This window comes from Somniosus microcephalus, chromosome 3 (assembly GCF_052327205.1).
Source record: "Somniosus microcephalus isolate GS21.2 chromosome 3, FLI_Smic_1.0, whole genome shotgun sequence".
NCBI classification, from domain to species: Eukaryota; Metazoa; Chordata; class Chondrichthyes; order Squaliformes; family Somniosidae; genus Somniosus; species Somniosus microcephalus.
The window spans coordinates 57351851-57377092 of NC_140989.1; positions in this window are offsets into that span (position 1 = coordinate 57351851).

Here is a 25242-nt window from a genome sequence, read left to right on the forward strand (position 1 = left end):
GCATTTCCATGCTGTTTCGTGCCCTTATATTCAATCTCATAGTGGTGCGCCCCTAGAAAAAGTGACCATCTTTGTAGTCGTTGCGCAGTCATCACCGGAACGCCCTTCTTTGGATTAAAAATGGAGACAAGAGGCTGGTGATCAGTCAGCAAGGTGAATTTCTGCCCGTGCAGATAGTGATTGTACTTTTTCACTCCCCACACTAGGCTGAGGGCCTCCCTGTCAATCTCGGCATAGTTACGCTCGGCTGAGGTTAGTGATCGTGACGCAAAGGCTATTGGCCTCTCTGAGCCGTCCGAGAATTTATGCGACAGCACCGCTCCAATGCCGTAGGGTGACGCATCACATGCCAACCGAATTGGTAATGCTGGGTTGTAATGGGCCAATACCTCTTTCGATGTGATTAGTGTTTTGCTCTTCTGGAAAGCTCGTCTACATTCGTCACTCCACTTCCATGGCACTCCAGTTTGCAGTAGGGTGTTCAGTGGGTGTAGTATTGTAGACAAATTTGGCAAGAACTTATGGTAGTAGTTTACCAGCCCGAGGAACGACCTCAGTTGTGACACATTTTCCGGTGCTGGAGCCTTGACTACTGCCTCAATCTTCTCTGGGGACTTATGTAACCCCTCTTTATCGATAATGTGGCCACAATACGAGATCTGTTTTCTAAAAAACTCGCATTTGGGGCGGTTAGCTCGGAGCCCATATTCCTGCAATCTAGTGAGCACCTGCTCCAGGTTGGCAAGGTGATCACTGTCATTTTCGCCCGTGACCAGGATGTCGTCCAAATAACACTGGGTCCCTGGGATCCCTTGCAGGACTTGTTCCATTGCCCTCTGCCAAATAGCCGGAGCTGATGCTACCCTGAATACCAGCCGGTTGTATTGGTAGAGACCTTTATGGGTGTTGATTGTGAGGTATTTTTTTGATGCTTCTTCTACCTCCATTTACAGATATGCCTGGGCCAGATCAATCTTAGTGAAGCGTTTCCCTCCAGATAGCGAGGCGAAAATATCTTCAATCCGCGGAAGTGGATATTGTACGGTGTGAAGGACCGGGTTCACTGTTACCTTAAAGTCCCCACAGATGCGAACCTTCTTTGGTTCCCCAGGCGTGCTGCTCAACTACTTTTTCATCACAGGGACGATGGGTGTAGCCCACTCGCTCCAGTCTACCTTGGACAGTACACCTGAACGTTCCAGACTCTCCAGCTCTGCTTCGACGGCTGGGCGGATCGCATAAGGTACCGGTCTGGCCTTAAAAAATTTTGGGCTTGCGTTTTCTTCAATTTTAATCGTCGCTGTCATGCCTTTTAGTGTTCTGAGTCCTTGCTGGAACACTTCTTTCGCGTCAGTTAGGATCTTTGACAGTCGCCCAGGTGTGACGTCGTCATCCTTTTTGTCAGCCAAAGTCAGTGCCTGTATGGAGTGCCAATCCAGTTGTATTTTCCGGATCCATTCACGTCCCAGTAATGGTGGTCCTCCATCTTGCAATACATACAGGTCTAGTTTTGGTGTTTCCTTACCGTTATATATAACGGTCACCCTTATTTTTCCTTTGGGGTAGACTTTTTGCCCCGTGTATGTCTTCAAAATAATTTTTGTGTCTCTCAAGGGTATGTGTGAGAATAGCCGCTCGTAGTCCCGTCGGTTTATGACTGTTAGGGCTGATCCTGTGTCCAATTCCATCTTTGCCTGGACTCCTGCTATCTTGAGAGTGACCCAAATGGTTCGGTGATCCTCCGTTGTGATCACATTATGTAGTTTCAGACAACTCAGTTCCCTGCTTTCGGAGTCGTTATCACTCTTTTGTTTGTCTGAACTATTCTCCGTCATCTTATGTACCTTCTTGTACTTTTCTTTGGTAGGTTTCTTATTGCTGGTTTTCTTTCCTGACCTGCAGAGTCGTGCTATGTGTCCTACTTTTCCACACTGTCTGCACACTTTGTCTTTGAACCAGCAATCATTCTGGTCGTGTGTTGTTCTGCCGCAGCGATAGCACTTCTCTGTTCCATATGACATTTCGTTTGTGCCATATTCTTGCGGTCTCTGTTGTATCTCTGCAGCGCCCCGTGCTGCTGCTTCATATGATACCGCAATGCTGAAAGCCTTTTCCAGCGTAAGGTCCTTTTCAGATAAAAGCCGTTTCTGGGTTCCTTCACTTTGAAGCCCACACACAAAATTGTCCCTTAAGGTATCTGCCAGTCCTGCTACAAACTGGCAGTGTTTCGATAGTTTGCGCAGTTCTGTTGAATAATTAGCATTGCTTTCATCCTTATGCTGGTTCCGTTTGTGAAACTTGAATCTTTCTGCTATCAGCAGTGGTGTGGGGTTTAAATGTTCCTTTAGTATCGTTACTATGTCTTCAAAACTCTTTTCCATTGGCTTCGTTGGGGTTACTAGATTTCGTAATAAACCATACGTCTTTGCACCCATTAAATTTAACAATACCGACGCTTTCTTGTCATCTGACACCTCATTTGCCTTGCAGTGTACCTCTATTCGTTCGACATATGTAGTCCAATCTTCGACTTCATTGTCAAATGCGGTGATACTGCCACTCTTTGGCATTTTGGGTGTGGTTTAAAATGGCGTCTCCCAATGGCTTAAAATGGCATCTCCCGCGCTTTCCTTCCTCCCCTGCTGCTGCCAACGCCGCTCCCGGCGGTTCTCGTGGCAATGGCGGCGCCCTGTAGGTTTCGCGCGCTTCTCCTGCGCTGCTGCCAACGCCGCTCTCGGCGGTCCTCGTGGCAATGGCGGCGCCTCGCGGGTTTCTGTGCGTCTCTCTCTCCCTCTCTTCGACGCTGCTCGGCCCCTGAACACCGGCTGCGCCCTGTGCGCTCTGCCCTCTCTCTCTCTCCCCCGTCGACGCTGCTCGGCCCTTTGCTGTGCCGCTCGGTCGGGCTCTAGCCCGCCGCTGTCCGGGAAGGGTCTGCGCACTACCTGTTGCCAGCCTGTTTCGCTGGACCACCTCGACTGGAAAGCCAAGCCTGGCTCTCGACAGCCTCCCCTGCAATTCTCAAGTCTCTGCTGGATGACTGGGCGGTTGCCCGTGGTCGATGCCCGAGTCTCTGGCCTTGACCTCCAATCCACTGATCTCCAGGAACAAATCCCCGGGAGGTGATGCAGAGTTGCAGGTAGGTTCGAACTTGCCTTGTCGCCAATGTTGTGTCCGTGTATAATAAGACACAGACTGCAGGAGAACGGTACAACAGGTGTTTACTCAACGTGGCTCACACTGGAACTGAATCTGTAGAGATTACTACTCAGTGCTTTATACAGGTGTGGTCACTGCCGGTACTGCAGTATACATGAGCTGTAAAAGATAGTTCCCCCCTTAAAGGTATATACATCACAATGAGCACCACCATGTTGCAGATGATGGCGACTGTAGGCTCTTTCATGGAAAGGATGGCCACCTGCATGGAGCAGCTAATGCGCCACTCACAGAAGCACATGGTCTCTATAGAGGACAGAGGCTCATAGACCTCCTCTCTAGAAGGGATGTCATTGTAGACTTGGGTCCTCATGGCCCCACTGATGTGCAGTAAGGTGCTCTCCAGCTCCTTGCTAGCAGGGAAGTTCAGGTGGCCCATGAGAGGGATGATGGTGAGAGGGGACATTGAAGTGGAGGCTCCTCTCATAGCACTCACACTTCTCCCCCATTGCCTCCCCCTTAGTCAGAGTCCCAGATGCCTCCTGGGATCGCGATAGCCCAGTCTGTCCCTGCACAGTCACAGGAGGAGCAGACTTTGCTGGGGCCATCAGAGGCTCCAAAACCCAGAGGACATCCACCAAAAGTGTCTATGCAGTTGCAGCAGGGAAGTGAGCAGCCTGCCTCTACCTCCGCTGAAGCCACAGGGGTTGCACCTCCTAGAAGCACGCGTAAAAGAAACATGACACAGAAGTAGATGCACAAAGGTAAGCACATGGGTGCTGAAAGAAGTGTTTTTGTTTAGGTTTTGTTACTGTTATGTCACAGATAAAACTTTATTTTCACCACTTTCCAGTCATGCCCATTTTTGTCAGCTACTTTGGAAGTGGCTTAGTGAGTTGGAGTGAATGGTCAGACATAACATTACCTCCATCAATGGGGGTCAGTATGAAAGGAATGGCTTGGTCATTGTAGGGATGCTTTATGGTGTTGTTGCGGGGGGCAGGAGTGGGGGGAGGGTGAACCTGGCACAGCATGTGGCAGCCATATGGGTGTAATGCAGGAAGTAAAGTAAATCTGGCCATGATGAGGCCATCCCTGGCCTCCTGGGCAGCAATGTGTTCGGGCGCTGGTGGCATCTGGACCTCAAGTTCCTGCTCCTCCTCCTCCTTGTCTTCCAACTGATGAGGCTGTGCATTCTGCGCCTCGCTCCTCATGCAGCGCTAATCCTCGCGCCAATCCTTGTTGCTGCGCTATGCTGTGCAGCGCGCAGCAGACAACGATGATTCTGGATACCCTGGCTGGTGCATACTGAAGGGCTCCTCCAGATCTGTCAAGGCATCTGAAGTGCATTTTCAGCATGCCTATTATTTGCTCTATGACACATCTGGTCGACACGTGGCTTACATTATATCTCTCCTCGGCCTCAGTACTTGGCCTCCTCAAGGGTATCATGAGCCACGTCTTCAGTGGATAACCCTTGTCTCCAAGCAGCCAGCTGGAAAGTATGTTTGGCGGTGCGAAGAGCTGATGGAAGGTAGACTGGTGCAGTATGAAAGAGTCATGACAGCTGCCGGGGAATCTGGTGCACACATGCATGATCATCTTCCTATGGTTGCAGACCAGCTGCACATTGAGGGAGTGGAAGTCCTTGCGGTTGACAAACACTCCTGGGTGATGGTGGGTTGCCCTGATGGCCACGTGTGCAGTTGATGACACCCTGTACCCGTGGGAAGTCAGCCAGAGCCGCAAAGCCAAGTGGCCACTCAGTCACACTGGCTTCATCAGTGGCAAAGTTGATATAATTGGCTGACTTGTCAAACAGGGCATTGGTGACCCGTGTGATGCATCTGTGGATGGCTGACTGTGAGATGCCGCAAATGTCTGCTGTAAATCCCTGGAAGGAGTCTGAGGTGAAGAAGTTGAGGATGCATGTGACTTTGACAATCACTGGTAAGGTGTGTCCACCAGGTCCTCTAGGCAGCAGGTGTGTTCCAGCAAGCTACAAATGTCTGCAATGACCTGGCGTGATAGCCTAAGCCTCCTTTGGCACTGCTGCTCAGTCATGTTGAGGAAGCTCATCCTTTGCCTGTATACCCTGTGTTGTGGGTATTGCCTCCAACACGATCTTGCCCTGCACTGATGCCCTCTGTCCTGTGGAGCATCAGGTCATTGAGGAGAAGGTTTGTGGTGTTGCTGTTGCTGCCTCTGGCGTTAGGGCTCATCGTGGTCTGATTCTGAGTATAAACGGCACCCATGCTGATGTAATAGATGGCAGGTCAAGTAGAGATCAGAGAAGAAATCTGTCAATGGTGTGATACCATCGCCAAATCCCCCCACCATCAACATCCTGGAGGTCACCATTGACCAAAAACTTAACTGGACCAGCTACATAAATACTGTGGCAACAAGAGCAGGTCAGAGGTTGGTATTCTGCAGTGAGTGTCTCACATCCTGACTCCCCAAAGCCTTTCCACCATCTACAAGGCACAAGTAAGGAGTGTGATGGAATACTCTCCACTTGCCTGGATGAATGCAGCTCCAACAACACTCAAGAAGCTCGACAGCATCCAACCCGTTTCATTGGCACCCCATCCACCAGCTTAAACATTCACTCCTCCACCACTGGCGTACTGTGGCTGCAGTGTGTACCATCTACAAGATGCACTGCAGCAACTCGTGTAGAAAAGTGGGGGGAGAAGTTTAGGTGGGGAAGGTGGGGTGTGATTTTGGTTGCCCCTGGGGTTTGTCTCTGGCCAGTCAGAAGTATCTGAGCTGCTTCAGGCCCCGTGCGGTTTCGAATCGCTCCCCTTTCTGGTTCTGACCGCCGGACTTATTTCAGTGGCGATGTAGACAAAACGAGACTCGTGGTTGGGTGCAAAGAAGATCAGTATTTATTGAAATAAAGAATAAATTGAAAATAATGATGAATACAGCACACTTTTACTTAATACAGCACACCTTTGCTTAATACAGCACACTTTTGCTTAATACAGCACACTTTTACTTAATACAGCACACTTTTGCTTAATGGGGAGGAGAAACGGACACATCGAGGGAAAATTGACTAAAATTACAATTTAACAAAATTCCCCTTTAATTCCCACCCCTTATACCTATCTAGGTTGCCTTGTAATGGGTCAGAAAGCTTATGCTCACCAGTGAACACCTGCTCCGTGCCCCTGCGGTCTGTCTTAGATTCTTCACCGCCCCAAAGTAGAGAGAACCCAGTAATTCAAAAGTAACTGCTGGTATTCCACTTCTTTGGGCGGGCTGTTGAGCTGTTCCTCTTGTAGGCAGGGCATCGGAAGCAAGGCGGCAGAGAGAGAGAGAATGGCTTCCTGAGGGGCTATCTTTATACCCCATTGGGAGCTGTTATCTTCGCGCCCAAATCTGGATGTATCTGGGCTATAAAAAAGGGACCGATCTGTCCCCATTGACTGTAATGGGTTTGAATGTGTTTCCCATTTGTTTAAACTGGTTTGTGCTCAGTTTAAAATGTCTCAAGTGCTGGACAAACAAATCCTTAAGTGTTCAGTCAACAGCACTCAAGTGCTTTGTAAACAATCCATTGTCCTGTGGTCACCGCCCAACCGCAACTGATTGACAGCTTCAAGTGCTTAAGCCCTTGAGTCAACATTGTAGAGAGCTCGTGTAAACAAACAATCCTTTTGTTCCTCTGTTGAACTTCCTAAACCGCAGTTGATTGACAGTTTAAGTACCTCAAGTACTTCAGTCAGTGATGGAAGATGTTCAGACAGGCTGCCTTTGTCTTCTGCCACGAGGCCTGACAGCCATTTTTGATGCCCTGGGTTTTTAAGGTACATTCCAACCAGGTTTTCTTTTAATCAAATAATCTTCGAGGGCTGCAGAAATTTCCAAAATTTGGGGAAACCTTACAGTCCTCCCTAGGATACTAAAACTTGCTTGTAGTATCCTGTTCAAAGGTGAGCAATAATTTCTGACACCCCACAAACAATCTTCCCTTATACTTATCTATATCTATCTTTGATCCCGCGACACCTCCATCTCCCCTACCCAGAGAGAATTGCAGTACACGGTAGGCATCTATCGACAGAAAAACATGATTAGTTACAATAATTCAAACATGGAGGGGGTCCAATGCCCCTGCACCACTGAGTATTTACAATAATTCAAGCATGGAGGGGTCCAATGCCCCCGCACCACTTGTGACATAGTTTTAACATGATACAACATCTTTAATAGAATTACCACCAAGCCAAAACATATCTGTTAAAAATGCAAATGGAAGAAAACGAGCTTCGTTTTTTTATAATGCAATTGTCTGACACTTTAATAAATGGCACCATTCTTCAGCCATAAATGTATTTCAAACTTCCACAATCTACGAACACAACAATTCACAAGCATATGCAATTTGTTCAATTGACTCTAAACAAGTAGTACAATCTCACAGTTAGGAACTAAATTCGCACATTATTTCCTTTGGAGTTGGGACCAGTACATAATACAAAATATAAAATAATTAACAAGCTTTTTGTAAACTCTTAATCTTAATCTGGATTTCCAATAACAGTTTAATTGCTGTGGGCATCTGCCTCCTGCAGACCCCTCCCTCGTGGGCTAGGGGTGCTCCCTTCCCCGAGCATCCAAAGACACGATGGTCCTCTGCACCTCCCGAAACTCTGAAAAAGACTTTAAAAAACATCTAGCCAGGTTCCCTGGCTCGGGGGAATGTGATCGGGTCCCGCGACCTCGGCTCACATAGACAACATTCTGGAACGGTACCATACTTAAACCTTATACTCTAATAATTAACACTACCGAATTGCAATATAAGATTAAAATTAACACATTCTAACTTAATCCTCTATACACGTTACTTGTCTCTGGGCAGCCAGCCTAATCCCTGTCTGGACTGTTGCAGGCTTCTCCCTGCGGCGTGGCAGGACTGGTCCCAACTTCGCGTCCCTCGCAGCTTATGGCTGCTGGTTGGGGACTTCTGTCTTTTGGCTTTTCCCTGACTCGGGAGGCCGCCCTATTCCGCTGGAAAGTGGGTGACCATACTTTCTTGGGCTGGGGTACCCAAAGAGACCTCCTAGGGAGTGTCGCTGGTGGGGCTACCCTGGCGAATGGACCCTTAGCTCGGGTCACACTCCTTGCTGGCTGGGGACCTTCTCCCTTGGGTCCCTCCCTTCCCAAACCTGGGCTGGGGACAGGCAATCCCATGCCACCGGCTGCCGATGGCTGAGAGTCTTCCCCTTCAGGTCTAAAACCTGGTTCAGGCTCCTCCCCGGAGTCCCACAAGAGAGGGGGAATCGCTCGGGCCAAGTGCTGGGGAACTTCTCCCTTCACGCATGCGACTGCGCCTGCATGTGCAGTCTGTGTGAGTGTACGCACTGCAGGCTGAGGATTACTAATCTCAGGTACAATCCCAGCTGCCTGTTTCCCTGCCTCCGGCTTAAACAATTTGCATTGTTTAATATAACTAGCAGCCTGCCAGTAGCTCTGTTCTGAACCCTCTTCCCTTACCAGGGCGGCCTTAAAGGCGGAATCTTGGGCTTGGACCTGCTTTTGGTCTGGGGCCAAAGCTATCCCCTGTGTGCCTCCCTTGTCCTGGATTGCTGCTACTGGACCTGCTCTACAGGGGTCCCAGAGCTTTCCTTCCCTGTCCCCCTGCTTAAACAACTTACACTGGTCATGAATGGTTCCTCCCCTAACACAAGCCACAGCGCCTGCCTGTGCAGCCTGTGAGCTTGTACCCGCTGCAGGCTAAGGATTTCTGACCTCGGGTTCACTCCCAGCTGCTCGTTTCCCTGCCTCCGGCTTAAACAACTTGCATTGTTTAATATAACTAGCAGCCTGCCAGTAACCCTGTTCTAACTCCTTTCTCCTTACCAGGGCGGCCTTAAAGGCAGAATCTTGGGCTTGGACCCGCTTTTGGTCCAGGGCCAAAGCTATCCCCTGTGTGCCTCCCTTGTCCTGGATTGCTGCTACCGGACCTGATCTACAGGGGTCCCAGAACTCTCCTTCCCTGTCCCCCTGCATGGCCACCTCATTGGCCTTGTGGTTACCCTCCCACGTGGTATGGAGGGATCCTAAACCTATGGCCAAAGGTTTTGACCTTTCCCTAGCCTGCTCGTTCCCTGTGGATCCCATTAAGCTAAATGGGACCTTGTTGACCGGGGTGAATTGGTCAGGTCCTCCGAATGGACCACCGTGCTGGAAGCTCCAGTGTCCACCGAATATCTCCCCTGCACCGTCTTCACCTCCATCTTAACATAGGGCCTGCTTCCCTCAGCATTTTTGCGGGGACACAGGTCGACAGGCTGCGCTGGCTCTAGTCATTGCTGGGAGTGGGGTGGGGCAGACGGGGTCAAAGCACCGGTGGTGGCTGCTACTCTCCCCTGGCCAGTCAGAAGAGACCGTAGGGACTGTAAAAATGACTCGATCGCAGCGGGAGGGATATCTGGCCCTGCCTTTTGGGCTGGGGCTGTGGGATCCTTTCTCTTGTTATCCTTCCAGGGATTCTTACAGTCTTTTCTCCAGTGACCGTCTTTCCCGCACCCATAACAATTTAACCTAGCCTGGGAGGGACGGTTCCCCTCCTGGTGCCACCCTTTCTTACTCTGGCTCCTAGGTTTAACCTCATGGACTTTCCCCTTGGGTTGGGGCGCCTCGCTACACCTCATGTTTCCAAAGGCTACTGTGAGCCGGCGGATCACCGCTTCTTCGGTGGTCTGGGGGTTTCGGGGGTCAAACCAAGCTGCGACCTGGGCTTGGATCTGGGGTAGGCTGTTTGTCATAAGACAACGGAGCCAGTGAGTCAATTGGACTGGGTCCAGTGCTGCCCGCCCTGGCATTCCCGGGCATGCGCTCCGGTAGACTGGCCACAGCCTGTCTGCGAACGCCTGCGGGGACTCCCCTGGGAGCTGCACCGTTCTTTCTACCCGGGTGAACGGACTACCATCATTGAGTCCCATGGCCTCCAATATCTCATTCCTCAGATCCTCATAATCCTTCTGCCCCCTTTTGCACTCGCCAGATAGGGTCTGGAGGAGATCACCTCCCAGGGAAAACAGCAGCATTTTTGCTTGCTCTGCGTCATCGCAGTCATTAACACAAGCTGCTTGTTCTATCTCCCTGAAGTGCAGTGAGGGGTCTCACTTTTTAGTGAACTTGGGGATGTGGCTAACCATGTCCCTAAGCTGGTGGGTGCCATACAGCACCACAAACTGATTCTGGATGGCCCCTGGGTCATCGCCATCAACGGGCGGACCATACCTCCATTGTTGGAGGGGGTACACTGGTCCTGGTCCCGGCCTATCTAGCAGGGCCTGCTGTGCTTCCTCTACCAGCTCATCCTCCACCCCCCTTTGCTGCCAGAGCTCCTGAAAGCTCGGAGCTGTGGGTGGCGGTCGTGGGACCTCTGATTCCCTAACCAACCTTGTCCTGGGTGTTGCCTGGGGGACGGTTCTATTTGGGTTGCCAGTAAAGTCCGACTGACCTGCTTTCGGGCTGATAAGACATATCATCCCCTTTGCCCTCTTTAAAGCCACATTCAAGCTTTCTATCTCTTCCCTACAGGGGCCATGATCTGCTTCCTCAAACCTTTGGTCGCAGGCCAGCTTATACGCTGCCTTTACCTGCCTAACCTTTTCCTCCTGCTCTTTTACTTCTTGTATGAGGCGGGCGTTCTCCTCCCGCACCCTCATCTCATTGCTCTTGGCCTCTGCAACTAGGCACTTCAGGTACTCTAACTCGTACCTCGTGTGGCTTTTGCCCTAACTGAACTGGTCCACCAGGTGCTCTATCTTGGCCTGGTATTCCTCAATCTCCATTTCCTTATCCCAACTCTCTGCTTTAACTTCCCTAAGCCTGCAGGAACCTAACCACAAACAGATCAGTTGGATAAAAAGAAAACCAATAACTGCTGCTCACTCCAGACCCAGACCACTGTCTGCTACATCGCATTGTAGCGGTTCGTGTAGATCGCCACTAAATAAGAGAGTTTGACTTCGACGAACTATAAATAAGTTGTTTATTTACAGGAACAGACTAATTACAGCAGGTAAGATGGCTGACTGTAGGAGCACCGTGGTGTAGGTCTTGTCCCAGCGGGGACTCCACGAGGACTGAGTTCGCAGTCCTGTGGGGAGCGTGATGACGTCATCGCGTTTGTGTTGTGACGTCATCACGTTGCTCGCGTTTCCCGTGCTTAGGGCGTCACGTGATGCGCGTCGTTGCGTCACTGGCCGTTGAGGCCGAGGTCGCGAGGCCGGGCTGTGCCGGTGCTTGCCGCGGGAGTGGAAGATCGCGTCGCTCCCATCGGCTGGCCGTTGAGGCCGAAGATGCTAGGCCGGGCTGTGCCGGTGCTTGTCGCGGGAGCGGAAGATCGCGTCGCTCCCGTCGGCTGGCCGTTGAGGCCGAAGACGCTAGGCCGGGCTGTGCCGGCGCACGCACATCACGTTGTACGTGACGTGACGTCAGCATGCTAGGGCGTGTCTTAAAGGAGCAATGGCCCCAACAGGTAAGTTAAAAGGGCAACGGCCCCAAAAGGTAAGTTAAACATACAGTAAGTTAAGTTAAAGGGAATTATGTGTCTCAATGTAAGGGACAACCAGTGGTACCGCCACAAATGCCCCCCCCCAGAATTCGCTTTAACGAAAGTCCAAGGATGAGATGGTCTGACGAGCTGGTGGTCACGGCGGACGAGCTGGTGGTCACGGCGGTCGTGCTGTCTCGACTTGGTAGGCGAGGTATGAAGATGCTGCTCGTGAGCGGATCCTTACGCGCGTTGTGGCGAATAAAACGTATCCGTCAGGCGAAGGACTGTGGAGACGTGCGAAACAGCAGGCCTTGTCAGAGTGACGGGCAGGTTGGGCGGACGCGGGCGATGTCTCCGTTGATGTTGAAACAAGTCCTTGTTCCGACGAAATCTGCAGGAACGCCGACGGGCGATCCAGGAGGACTTGACTGGTGAGGTCGGTGAACTCGCCGACAGGTGAGCGAAACCTTTGGGAGGCTGGAATGCACGGAACGGTGCGTGCCATAGTGCTACGATGATAACACAACGGAGGGTGAAGAGTTGCTGCGTTGATCAGTGATCGGTGAGGCCAGCAACTTTCACGTGGCTGATCGCGGCCGCAGGATGCCCGTTGGACCCGTCCTCTGTGTGCAGCTTCAGTAGACGTTTGCGTTTGGTAAAGGGAAAACTGGATAAAGGGCAGCAACGGTCCAGGTTGTTGTTGCTTTCGGGCGGGGTAAACTCTGCCTGGAGGGCGTCAACACTTGTAACAGTTGTAGATTTAGGAGAAAACAGCCGGGAGGGCGGCATGCTTTTGTTCACGCCAAATCGTGTAGTAGGTAACACAACCAGCAGGCTGAAGGGCTGGTGCGTCTTCGGCGGAGAAGGGGTCATCGTTTCGCATGAGGGATGGGTCGTCGTGGTTCGCGAGGGATGGGTCCTCGTGCACGAGGAGTGCGTCCTCATGTTTCACAGGGGTAAGTCCTCGTGGTATCCCCGCGGGGCGCGCTCCGATCTTGTGGGCCCGAACATGCTGTACCCCATGCTTGGAGAGATGTATACTTGCTGTTGCTTTGGACATAGAGGCGGACGATCCGTGTGGCGGTAGAAGAGTCGAATATGGAGACCGTGAGCACGTGAGTGGTCTGTGCCGCATCGATGGTCTCGGCGAACAGGGCTTCTTCCTTCATAAAGCACGAGGGAGACCGTGGCTCCCTGGATTGTGGTAGTGACAGCAGAACGGCTGATGCTTCCATAGCGTGCTTCGTTTGTGAAAGACGTTCACAAACCCACCAATTGTAGCGCTGGTGGACGACGGTTGCCGTTGGTCGTGCTCTACATCTGTGAAATTGTTCGTGAAAAACGGGCTCACCTCCAAGCTGCGCTTCCATTGCGAAGACGTTCGCAAAGACGGGGTCGCTTTTGGTGGAATCGGTATTAGACGGTTGCTGTTCCGTGGTTGTTCGTCGGTTGTGCGTTGGTTGTCTTGTGGGAAGACGAGGGTCAGGCTGCGCGTTGCTACCGTGAAAATCATTCACGGATACGGGTTCACCAATTGTAGCGTTGGAATTGATGAGCTCCCGTACTCACGTCGTGGGGTCACCAATGTAGCGGTTCGTGTAGATCACCACTAAATAAGAGAGTTTGACTTCGAACTATAAATAAGTTGTTTATTTACAGGAACGGACTAATTACAGCAGGTAAGATGGCAGGTAAGATGGCTGACTGTAGGAGCACCGTGGTGTAGGTCTTGTCCCAGCGGGGACTCCACGAGGACTGAGTTCGCAGCCCTGTGGGGAGCGTGATGACGTCATCGCGTTTGTGTTGTGACGTCATCACGTTGCTCGCGTTTCCCGCACTTAGGGCGTCACGTGATGCGCGTCGTTGCGTTGCTGGCCATTGAGGCCGAGGTCACGAGGCCGGGCTGTGCTGGTGCTTGCCGCGGGAGCGGAAGATCGCGTCGCTCCCGTCGGCTGGCCGTTGAGGCCAAAGACACTAGGCCGGGCTGTGCCGGCGCACGCACATCACGTTGTACGTGACGTGACGTCCGCGCGCTAGGGCGCATCTTAAAGGGGCAATGGCCCCAACAGGTAAGTTAAACATACAGTAAGGTAAGTTAAAGGGAATTATGTGTCTCAATGTAAGGGACAACCAGTGGTATCGCCACAGCATACTGTTGCCGACGGTCCTGCTGCGGTCGTCATTTTTTAGAAAGGGGGGGTTAGGTTAGGTGGGGAAGGTGGGGTGTGATTTTGGTTGCCCCTGGGGTTTGTCTCTGGCCAGTCAGAAGTATGTGAGCTGCTCCAGGCCCCGTGCGGTTTCGAATCGCTCCCCTTTCTGGTTCTGACTGCCGGACTTATTTCAGTAGCGATGTAGACAAAACGAGACTCGTGGTTGGGTGCAAAGAAGACCAGTATTTATTGAAATAAAGAATAAATTGAAAATAATGATGAATACAGCACACTTTTACTTAATACAGCACACCTTTGCTTAATACAGCACACCTTTACTTAATACAGCACACGTTTGCTTAATACAGCACACTTTTACTTAATACAGCACACTTTTGCTTAATGGGGAGGAGAAACGGACACATCGAGGGAAAATTGACTAAAATTACAATTTAACAAAATTCCCCTTTAATTCCCACCCCTTATACCTATCTAGGTTGCCTTGTAATGGGCCAAAAAGCTTATGCTCACCAGTGAATGCCTGCTCCGTGCCCTTGCGGTCTGTCTTAGATTCTTCACCGCCCCGAAGTAGAGATACCCCAGTAATTCAAAAGTAACTGCTGGTATTCCACTTCTTTTGGCGGGCTGTTGCGCTGTTCCTCTTGTAGGCAGGGCATCAGAAGCAAGGTGGCAGAGAGAGAGAGAATGGCTTCCTGAGGGGCTATCTTTATACCCCATTGGGAGCCATTATCTTCGCACCCAAATCTGGATGTATCTGGGCTATACAAAAGGGACCAATCTGTCCCCATTGACTGTAATGGGTTTGAATGTGTTTCCCATTCGTTTAAACTGGTTTGTGCTCAGTTTAAAATGTCTCAAGTGCTGGACAAACAAATCCTTAAGTGTTCAGTCAACAGCACTCAAGTGCTTTGTAAACAATCCATTGCCTTGTGGTCACCGCCCAACCACAACTGATTGACAGCTTCAAGTGCTTAAGCCCTTGAGTCAACATTGTAGAGAGCTCGTGTAAACAAACAATCCTTTTGTTCCTCTGTTGAACTTCCTAAACCGCACTTGATTGACAGTTTTAAGTACCTCAAGTACTTTAGTCAGTGATGGGAGATGTCCAGACAGGCTGCATTTGTCTTCTGCCACGAGGCCTGACAGCCATTTTGATGCCCTGGGTTTTTAAGGTACATTCCAACCAGGTTTTCTTTTAATCAAATAATCTTCGGGGGCTGCAGAAATTTCCAAAATTTTGCGAAACCTTACACTCGTCAAGGCTTCTTCGGCAGCACCTCCCAAACCTGCGACTTCTTCCAGCTCGAAAAAGGGCAGCAGGTGCATGGGAACACCACTACCTCCAAGTTCCCCTCCAAGTCACACACCATCTTGAATTAGAAGTATATCGCCAATCCTTCATCATTGCTGGGTCAAAATTCTGGAACTCCCTACCTAACAGCAGTGTGGGAGTACCTTCACCACACGGACTGCAGCGGTTCAAGAAGGTGGCTCACCACCACTTTCTCAAGGGCAACTAGGGATGGGCAATAAATGCTGGCCTTGCCAGCGGTGTCCACTTCCCATAGCGAATAAAAAAGTTCGTAGCCATGAGGTGAGAGTGGCTTCTGAATTTGCAGAAAAGACTTGCAAAATCTAGACACCTAAATCTGTGCTCAAAATGCACTCAGCAAGAGCCTTTCCATTAGGAATGTAAGCAGGTGTCATGTGGCAGTATTTATTGTGCTTTCCATGCTCTGCAGTAATGACCTCGCTCAATGACCACTGAGCTTCTGCCTCAGCTTGACAGACGTGGTTCCCGAGCTGCGTGATTCCCGTGGTCATGCAGTGAAATTTAAAATGTCTGGTTAAAAATACGGTTAAGGGTCTGACAACACGGTAATAATGATCTACATTAGGTCACCCGCCTCTGCCGTGCGGGTCCGTGCCGTGCTGGCAAACGCACCCGAGTTAAAGACGTGAGGTGGCGGGATGACAGCGGGTTCCCGGTGTGCTCCGATTTATTCTGACTTTTACTCCCAACCTGCCTCCAATCCCGCATGGCAGCATGAATATTCGGGCCATTGTAAACATTAAAAATAATTTTTTATTGAACAACATCACTGGGCTAAGTCAGTTTTAGAGTCAGGTTTTTAATTTGCTCTGGTCCTGTCGATGCATTTGTTTGTTTCTCTGTATGTTGCTGCTGATGTCAGTTGTTTATTTAAACTATATATGTGTATATATTATGTATATATATGAAAACTGTGGAGTGTCATATTTCACCTTTAAATTGGGATTTTAACAAATCTTATATCAAATCACACAAGAAAAGTACTTTTTTTTTCGTAAATGCAGAAATACCTTTTTTCAGCGTTACTTGCTCAGCTGGCTTTGGACACTTTCCAGAAATCAGTAAATGAGCTATTAGGTTCCACTTAAACTGGCCCAGTTAAAAAGGTCAGGGATCTAATCTGATATGCCAATTATTTAGCCTTCGGGCCAGAAAGAATACACATTTAGGTTTCCTAATGCATCTGATTTGTAATGTACCCTTCCTGTATTGTAACATTTATTGCTTACATCACATCAAGGTCTGGAAGAGACCATACGTGCTCTTAACATATTTGTGACACTAATGTTGCCTGTAGCCAAAATGAAAAAGTATCATATATCGTAAACTGTATTATTAATCGTTAGTTTGACAGCATGACTAGCCCTCAGTAATTGTGCAATTTCAAACGCACTCATTTTCTTTTCTTGGTATTCACATCTGCTCACATTGTCCTTTTTAAACTGTAGTTACAGCTCAGGCTAGTCATTTTCATTTTCTTTGTCTTATGCTGTTTGCTGATGTAATCCAACTGCATCACTGTTGTTATGACAACAATTGTAAAGTGGAGCAGCTGGCTAAAAATGGCAATGAATAGGGTGACTGGAGTAAACTTTTTGACCCAAGTTGAAAATCAAACAAAAACAGCTTTTATGGAGAGATTGCAGTATTTTTGATGTTATTTTTCTTAAAGAGAAATTGCCTGATTTTGTTTTAAATGGCCTGGTTTTTACTACTTTGTTTTAGAAAATGGTGCTTAAATCTTTTCTTGAGTGTCCATGCACAGCATTTATTTTGATACTCAATTTGATTTATTTCAAAGTCACTGTGTTGTTTATTAATTAATCTCTCAGAACATTTTTCATGGGAAAAATATAGTTCTTCTCAAATTTTCCACACACAGATTTTATTTTATTAGTCAATCTGATCTGTTTCATAGTTGCTGTACAGTGTAAATATTAAGTTATATATGCACATGCACAGTAATGATTTTAAAAAATCTATAATTTACTATTAATATAATTTTGTAATGCCCAAGATCACACGTCATGTAAATGATATTCTCTCAGGCCCAATGTAATGCCACCTTTCAGCAGTATTTTAAGGTCTCAAAATAAAACTTCCATTACACACCCTTTTTAACAGGAACCAAGCACACACAATACATATTTACTAAAAAGGTAAGTAACCACACGGACTGCAGCGGTTCAAGAAAGCAACTCACCAGCACCTTCTCAAGGGCAATTAGGGATGGGCAATAAATGCACATCCCATATACGAATTTAAAAAAATTATATTTGATAAGAAAAAAAAAATCATCTTAAAAAAAGCACCTGATATCGCTCAGTGAATTTAAGTCAGCAGTTCAATATCAGGGTTTATTATCGTGTGCACAAATCTCTTAGCTCATTCTTTCAGTTTATATCATCATCAGGAATCCTAGACTGGATAACAGTCAGACAATGTATGCAAAGTTGCCTTCTCCACTATAAATGTTATTAAATATAACCCAAGATCATTGCAGTTCAAACCACTTGGCACAGTACACATTGATTCAGCTCGATTGCAGACGGCTATACTCATTGGCATTGAGCATCATATTCACTGCTAGCAAAAAAGAGATAGTACCCAACATGTGATTAAAATCATCCCCACTAATTCCATCTATATTTTAAATATTTTTCGGCTGACAATTTTTTCCCATCCTCTCCTGAAGGTACTAATCTGCTGGGCTACCATTCCACAGGCATCAGCTCCCTTGTGGTGCTTCACTGAAGTTTTCATTTGTCAGCTGAGATGGTGAGCATTGTCAGGCTGTTCAACGGTGACGACATCACATCCAAGCATCATTTTGTAATCACCCGACATCCACACATGCTCAGTTATACATTTTATAAAGAATAGGTTTGAATGTGTTTCAAGGATATAATCCATCTTTGGTATAAGTCAAGATGTTAAGTTACTGTTACAGTTTCTATAATCTTCTATTTACTACTGCCGTATAACACAGTCTGGTCTTTGTATTCTGATAAATGGAATTCATTGAAAGTCATCCATTACACACAGATTTTGGGGCTGAAATTTTGAGAGCCTTGTTCTGCTGGTAGAGATATCAGTGGAGCAGAACTTCTGGCTGTCCAGATGCTACGAAGCAGATCTTGTCTCCAGTCCGGCATGGGGTTATCTGCATGGATGAGGTAAGCTGTAGGCATTTGCAATGGCCTGCTCTGATAGAGGCCTGGAAAACTAGAGCAGCACCATGCCACGCAAAGGCAGAAGAAAGGTCCAGGAAGGGTCCAATGATGATGGTGGAAAGAATTCTCTTTGGTTTCTGAGCCATTTGTGCTTCTTTGCCTGTTGAAGGCTTGGGGCCTTTCAAAAGGTCTCAGCAGTCCTCACACCAGCTCTTTGTTGGCAAGAATTCTGTTGAGGCCTTCTAAGAGTCTACTGGGTGAAATTCCCCCAGATTTGTCCCTTTGAAATGGGAGGGGGAGACAGGCCATGAACCCCCGACTGGAAAATGGCTGCAAATAAGAAATGGCGTGAAATTTGGTGGATCTGGGTTTCTCCTAAATTCTGGCCATAGGTGTACGATCTGCCCACTCTCTGGCCTGGCTCTGTAATGGAATTTTAGGGCCTTTATCTTTTTCTTATGTGTCATTCACATTTAAAAAAAAATGAAATTAGGTGATTCATGTGTCCAAAATTCTTTTGTTTGATTTATAAATGTATCTCCTTTTTCCATGATTCCACATTGACAATAGGGCTGGATTTTCGTTCAGGAGTCGGGTAGGAGGCGGGACTACAACGTTCGGGGTTGTAGTCCTGCCCCCATCGAGATGTGGCCAATCCACGTGATTTTAACTTGATTGACCTTGTTGAGCCTGCCCAGTGGGCTCAGCAGGCCAATTAAGGGCCGCCCGGCATCAGGTGACATCACAGACTGAAATTTCATCTGTCAAGAGGTTTTGACAGATGAAATATCAGCGTTTCACAGCTGTTTGAAGCTGTGAAACACTGAGGCCTAGAAATTCAGTGGCGCCCCATTTGGGGCGCCAGCCTTGCCAGGGCGCTAAGAGTGGCGCCCCGGAAGTAGTTGCGGCCGCCCGCCGGAAATTGACTTTGCGCGCCCCAGAGGGAAGCGCTGTGCTACTAGAGGCGCCCTGCATCCCTCTTGGAGCACTGCAACTCAATATCGCTGCACAACGTGCTACAACACCACACGCTGCAGCACGGTGCGCTGCGGTACTGCAGGCCTTCCTCCCCTTCTTAAAGGGGAGGGGCCTGCTGCAGCACGATCAAAGATCGCGAGTGCCGGCAAAAGAGCCCGGGCACTTGGAACACAGCCGGCACTCCACGGGGGGGGGGGGGGGGCTCAGGAGGCCGGGGACAGCGGCGCGGAGAGGTGCTGGCAGGCGGCCAGCAAAAAAAATGGCCGCCCCGCACCTCAGCGCCTCTACCGCCGCAGGTAGGCCCCCCTGAACCGGTCGCAAATAGCGACTGGCGTTAAAGCAGGGGGCGCAACAAAATTTTGCGATCGGGGCGGTAGCAGGGCGCTGCGCACACCGATGACATCATCGGTAGCGACGCAGCGCTAACGGCTAGCGCCGCCATTAGCATCCCGCTAAATTCAGCGGGAGGCGTGGCCAGTGGCTTCCGACCCACTTAACTCCCTCTTAAGGTGCTAACGAGTGGTGCAGCCCACTGAATTTCTAGGCCTGACAGTCTTACTTCTAACCTGAGTCCTTCTCCACAGACTCAGTTAGAAATCTCTCCTGCACAGAAAGCAGAAGGCTGTCACTTTTGACAGTTCGCAGCCATTCTGCTTTCTGTGCCGGTGAGGTGAGGGACTCCCGAGACCTAAAGGAAGGAAGACTGAAAAGGTAAGAAAAGGTAATTTAAACTTCTTTAAACACTTTAGACACACCAAACACACTTACCTTTGCACTCATGCACACATCACTCACCTGAACACCGACATCTCGACCCCTCCAAGTCCTTCAACCCGATGGCCCAGCTCGCAAACTTGGCGTGGTTTGGAGCTGTCAGGAATCCCACACTTCAGCATTAAAAATAGGGATTAGGCTAAAAACTGCCTGTTAACTACCTGTTAACAGGCAGTTAATTGGCACTAATCCCTTCCCACCTCGGGTAGGCAGATCCCAGTGCGGGGTGGGTACCCGCCTCCTTTGAAACTGGCATGGAGGCGGGTTTGGGTGCGGGATGGGGTCAGGACCTCTGATTTCGGGATTTTAACCCCCCACACGCCGCCAATCCCGCCTGCACGGCCCAATGAAAATCCTGCCCTATATACCTTTCCACTAATCTGAGCAAGCCATATATTCGATGACTAAAGAAGACATTAAGCAAAGTGCAGTCTAACATACATCTGAATGTCGGCCAAGCCGTGGGAGAAGTGTCTGTACCTTTACCTGACCTCCCTTAGCAAAGGCTTTAACCAGATTACAGCAGCATTAGTCGTTGTTTTTTTATTCTCAGAGTAATCCCAAATCCTGGCACCAAAACAGAATTTTGGAGTTGAAAGTAAGTTTACAAATGAAGCCTTTCTTTGCTACAGTGTGCACTTCAGGTGACCTGTTTTCATCCACTGATAACGTGGCAGGGGTTTAGAGAGGGGAACTCTGCAAATGTGTTACAGCAAGTATTTTAATTAGCCGTATGCTATTATAAGTAGAATGTTAAAAATGAGTTTAACTACATAGTACGGTACTGAACCGTACTAACCAACAAGGTCCTAAGGTTGATCTCTGGTCTGTGCGAAGTTGGCCAGCAAAGTGGAAGTTGGAATGCTACAATTGTGTCAGTCTCCCTGAATTCAAGGGATTGACTTTGGGGAGGACAACTGGCAGAAACAGCTTCCGCTCTATTTTGCTGGGAAATAAAAGGTGATATTCTGATTCTACTACAAAGGTACACTGAAAACAGCATGGAAATTCAGGGCTGAGCTCGTGAGCACAACTTCAGAAGAAGGTTTGGAAAGGGATAGGGAGCACACCAGTGGTAAGAGTGGAAAATTGGGTGGAAGTCAAATTTAAAGGGATGGGGAGTGTTACAATGGGAGGATAAAAATTCTGAAAGCATTTGGAGAGCCTCCACCTATTAGCAGACTCTACCAAGACTAAAGGAGTAGTGCTCATGGAGGATAAAGGCAAAAATGAAGGGAAAGGAAATCCAAGGTGCAGGTGTAAATCTGCAAGCAAGTGGTGAAGTAGTCCAATACTCAACCCCCTGTTTGATAACTGCTGAAGTTGAGGTGGTGCTGCATAACATAGTTGCTGGGATTGTTCATCTATGTCACTTCACAGTTCCATACCCAATAGGTCAGCAGCACTGCAGCATGCCCTGCAAGGAGGTGGGGGCAAAGTTTGAAGCCAAAGCTGACCGTTACTGTCACTGCATGTGCCAGTCAGACTTGGGGGGGGGGGAAGTGGAGGGGAGGGTGTGGGGGGTGGAGAGGAAGGGGGGAAGCGATCCCAGTGAGAGCCTTAACTGGGCCCACACAAAAAAAATTGAAAGCTTTCTGGATTGTTTTTTGAGTGGTCTCCAGTGGTTCTCTTAAGGGCCACTGGTTCTCAGCATAGTCCAGGGATTGAAAATTGCATCAGGCGGGTCTTGAGCATCAATGGGATGGATGAGGTGACCCCCTCACTCCCCCCCACCCCCCTGCAGATTTTCAATTGCTGGCCGCCTGTTTTTCAGATGGGAAACTGACAGCTGGGGAACTGACAGCTGGCCTCTGAAAATTACCCCCTTGCCTTTAAATTTAACTTACAATTTTCCTCTTCCCACCAGTGGTGTCATCCCTTGATCCACCTGAGTTTGAGGGGGAGAAATTCAACATTGTTTTGCCCATTTTTTTTTGTGTAAAATGAATGTTGGGGAGACCAAAATCGGGTCAAAATATCCCACATCCCATCTCCACTGGCCACCGTATTGAATAGGTTGTTGAGGTACCGCGGCAAACGTGGGAGTCAAGACCAGAGTTGATGGAACACAACTGCTTTAATTTACATCATGGCAAAAACAAGTGCTTAAAAAGCCCGCGCAACCACTTAAATACTCCCCAGACAGGAAGTGCTCCCGGCAGCCTGTCCCTGCGGGAAACAAGTTGCCGGAGGAAAGGGCCCACGGCTGGGGGTGGCTGCTGCCGGCAGTGCGCCTGCGTAAACTGTCTGTGCCGCCGTGAGCGGATTATGTCCAATGGTGGCGTGTCGCCACAGAGCTCCCCCCAGAATCCGCTTAGGAGGAGTGGACGAGTCGTGACGGTGGTCTAATGGTTCTGCCGGAGCGGCTCTGAGTGGCCGCCGGTCTAGTTGGTGGGGCCGGGCGGTTCACCGCCGGCTGTGCTAGCTTGCTGGCGGGACGGCCTCTAGTTGGAGGTCGGGCCACGGGGACCTGTTCCCCTGGTTCTATGTGTGCTGGTTTGAGTCGGTCGATGGAGACCGTTTCGACCCTGTCGCCGAGTTGCAGCTTGAAGACCTTGTCCCCAGTTTGTAGGACCTCGTACGGTCCGTCGTACAGGGGTCGCAGGGGTCCATGGTGTGCGTCGTGTCGCACGAAGACGAAGCGTGCCTGCTGTAAGTTTGGCGGAACGTGAGGTGCGAGTTCGCCGTGTCGGTTGACCGGAAGTGGGGCGAACTGTTGAGCGGAAGAGAAAGAGTTGAGCCGCTGCTGTTCGGCCAACCAAGGCGTGGTAGCCTCCGGGAGGAATTCGCCTGGTACGTGCAGCGGTTGTCCGTAGACTAACTCCGCCGCTGAGGACTGGAGGTCTTCCTTGACCGCGGTGCGTAGGCCTAGTAGCACCCACGGTAGGCGGTCAGTCCAGGTACAGTCCTGCAGGCTGGCGCGGAGTGAGGCCTTGAGTGACCTATGGAAACGTTCACACAGCCCGTTGGCCTGCGGGTGGTACGCCGTGGTTCGGTGGAGCGTCACCCCGAGGTTGCGTGCTGTGGCCGTCCAGAGTTCGGAGGTGAACTGGGCGCCTCTATCGGAGGTTATATCGGCCGGTACGCCGAACCTCGCGACCCAGGTGTTAACGAACGCCCTGGCGATGTCGGCTGTGGTGGTGGAGGTCAACGGCACTGCCTCAGGCCAGCGTGTGTAGCGGTCGACCATCGTGAGAAGATAAGTTTGGCCTTGCGATGGCGGCAGAGGACCGACGATGTCGACGTGTACGTGGTCAAAGCGGCGGCTGGGTACCTCAAAGTCTCCCAGGGGTGCTTTTGTGTGCAGCTGCACCTTAGCCCATTGGCAGGCGAGGCAGGAGTTGGCCAAAGTCTGAACATCTTTGCTGAGGCCGCGCCAGACGAAGCGCTGGGAGAGGAGTTTAACAGATGCGCGGGAGCCCGGATGGGAGAGCCTGTGGAGCGCGTCGAAGATGCGGCGGCGCCAGGTTGCAGGGACGACCGGCCTGGGTTGGCCGAGTGAGACATCGCAAGTGACTGCCGTGGCTTCGGGCCCATGCACGACCTTGGCTAGGCGTAGCCCTGGCAGGCTGGTAGCCGCCGAGAGGAGGTCTGGGTCCGTGAGCTGGGCCGCTGCTAGTTGTGCGTAGTCAACCGCTAGGTGATTCGCGCAGATGGCGGGATGGGAAAGGCAGTCGGCGACAACGTTGTCTCTACTGGAGACGTGCTGGATGTCCGTGGTAAACTCGGACACGGCCGCGAGCTGGCGTTGCTGCCAAGCGGACCAAGGGTCGGTGTTCTTGGCCATCGCGTATGTGAGCGGCTTGTGGTCCACGTACGCGGTAAAGGAGCGGCCCTCCAAGAGGAACCTGAAATGGCGGACCGACAGGTGGAGCGCGAGGAACTCACGGTCGAAAGTAGAGTATTTGACCTCCGGGGGGTGCAGTTGGCGACTGTAGAAGGCAAGTGGCTGCCACGCGCCATTGACCCACTGCTCGAACACGGCTCCGACCGCATGGTCAGAGGCGTCGGTGGTGAGCGCAACCTGGGCATCGGCCCTCGGGTGCACGAGCAGGGTGGCGTCGGCGAGCGCGTTTTTGGTGGCGTCGAAGGCGGCTGACGTGTCAGCGGTCCAGACTACGGCCATCTTGCCGGACTTACCTCGAAGGGAATCGTATAGGGGCTTCATGAGGGCTGCAGCTCTGGGGATGAACCTGTTGTAAAAGTTCACCATCCCAAGGAACTCCTGGAGGCCCTTGATGGTTTTAGGGCGGGGGAATTGCTGGACGTCCTGCACCTTGTTGGGCAGGGGGACGGCCCCAGCAGGGGTGATGTGGTGGCCGAGAAAATCGATCTCGGCTAGGCCGAATTGGCACTTCGCCGGGCTGAGGATAAGCCCATGTTGGGCTAGGCGCCCAAACAAGATGCGAAGGTGTTCGAGGTGTTCCTGTTTGGAGGAGCTGGCCACAAGAATGTCATCTAGATAGACGAATAGAAAGTTCAGGTCCCGGAGGACTGAGTCCATAAGGCGCTGGAAAGCCTGGGCTGCATTCTTGAGGCCAAAGGGCATCCTCAGGAACTCTAACAGGTCGAATGGGGTGATGACGGCCGTTTTGGGGATGTCCGCGGGGTGTACGGGGACTTGGTGGTAACTGCGCACCAGGTCGACCTTGGAGAAGACGGTTCGTCCGGCCAGTCGGGCCGAGAAGTCCTGGATGTGCGGCACCGGGTATCGGTCGGGGGTGGTGGCGTCGTTGAGGTGGCGGTAGTCCCCTCAGGGGCGCCAGCCTCCGCCAGGCTTGGGGGCGATGTGGAGGGGTGAGGCCCAAGGGCTGCTGGAGCGGCGGATGATGCCGAGTTGCTCCATGGTGGTGAACTCGGCCCGCGCAATTTCCAGCTTGGCCGGGTCGAGCCTGCGGGCGTGGGCAGAGACCGGGGGGCCGGAGGTGGGGATATAGTGCTCCACACCGTGTTTGGTGACTTTGGCCGAAAAGGTCGGGTTAGTGAGGGCGGGAAACTCGGCTAGTACTGCCGAGTAGTCGCCCGTGGCTCTGGCGAGGCAGTAGGTCGTCAGGCCGGCCGAACGGGCCGGGGTGACTGCGCCAGGGATGGGGGCCATAGCATTGATGTCGACGAGGCGGTGCCTCGGAA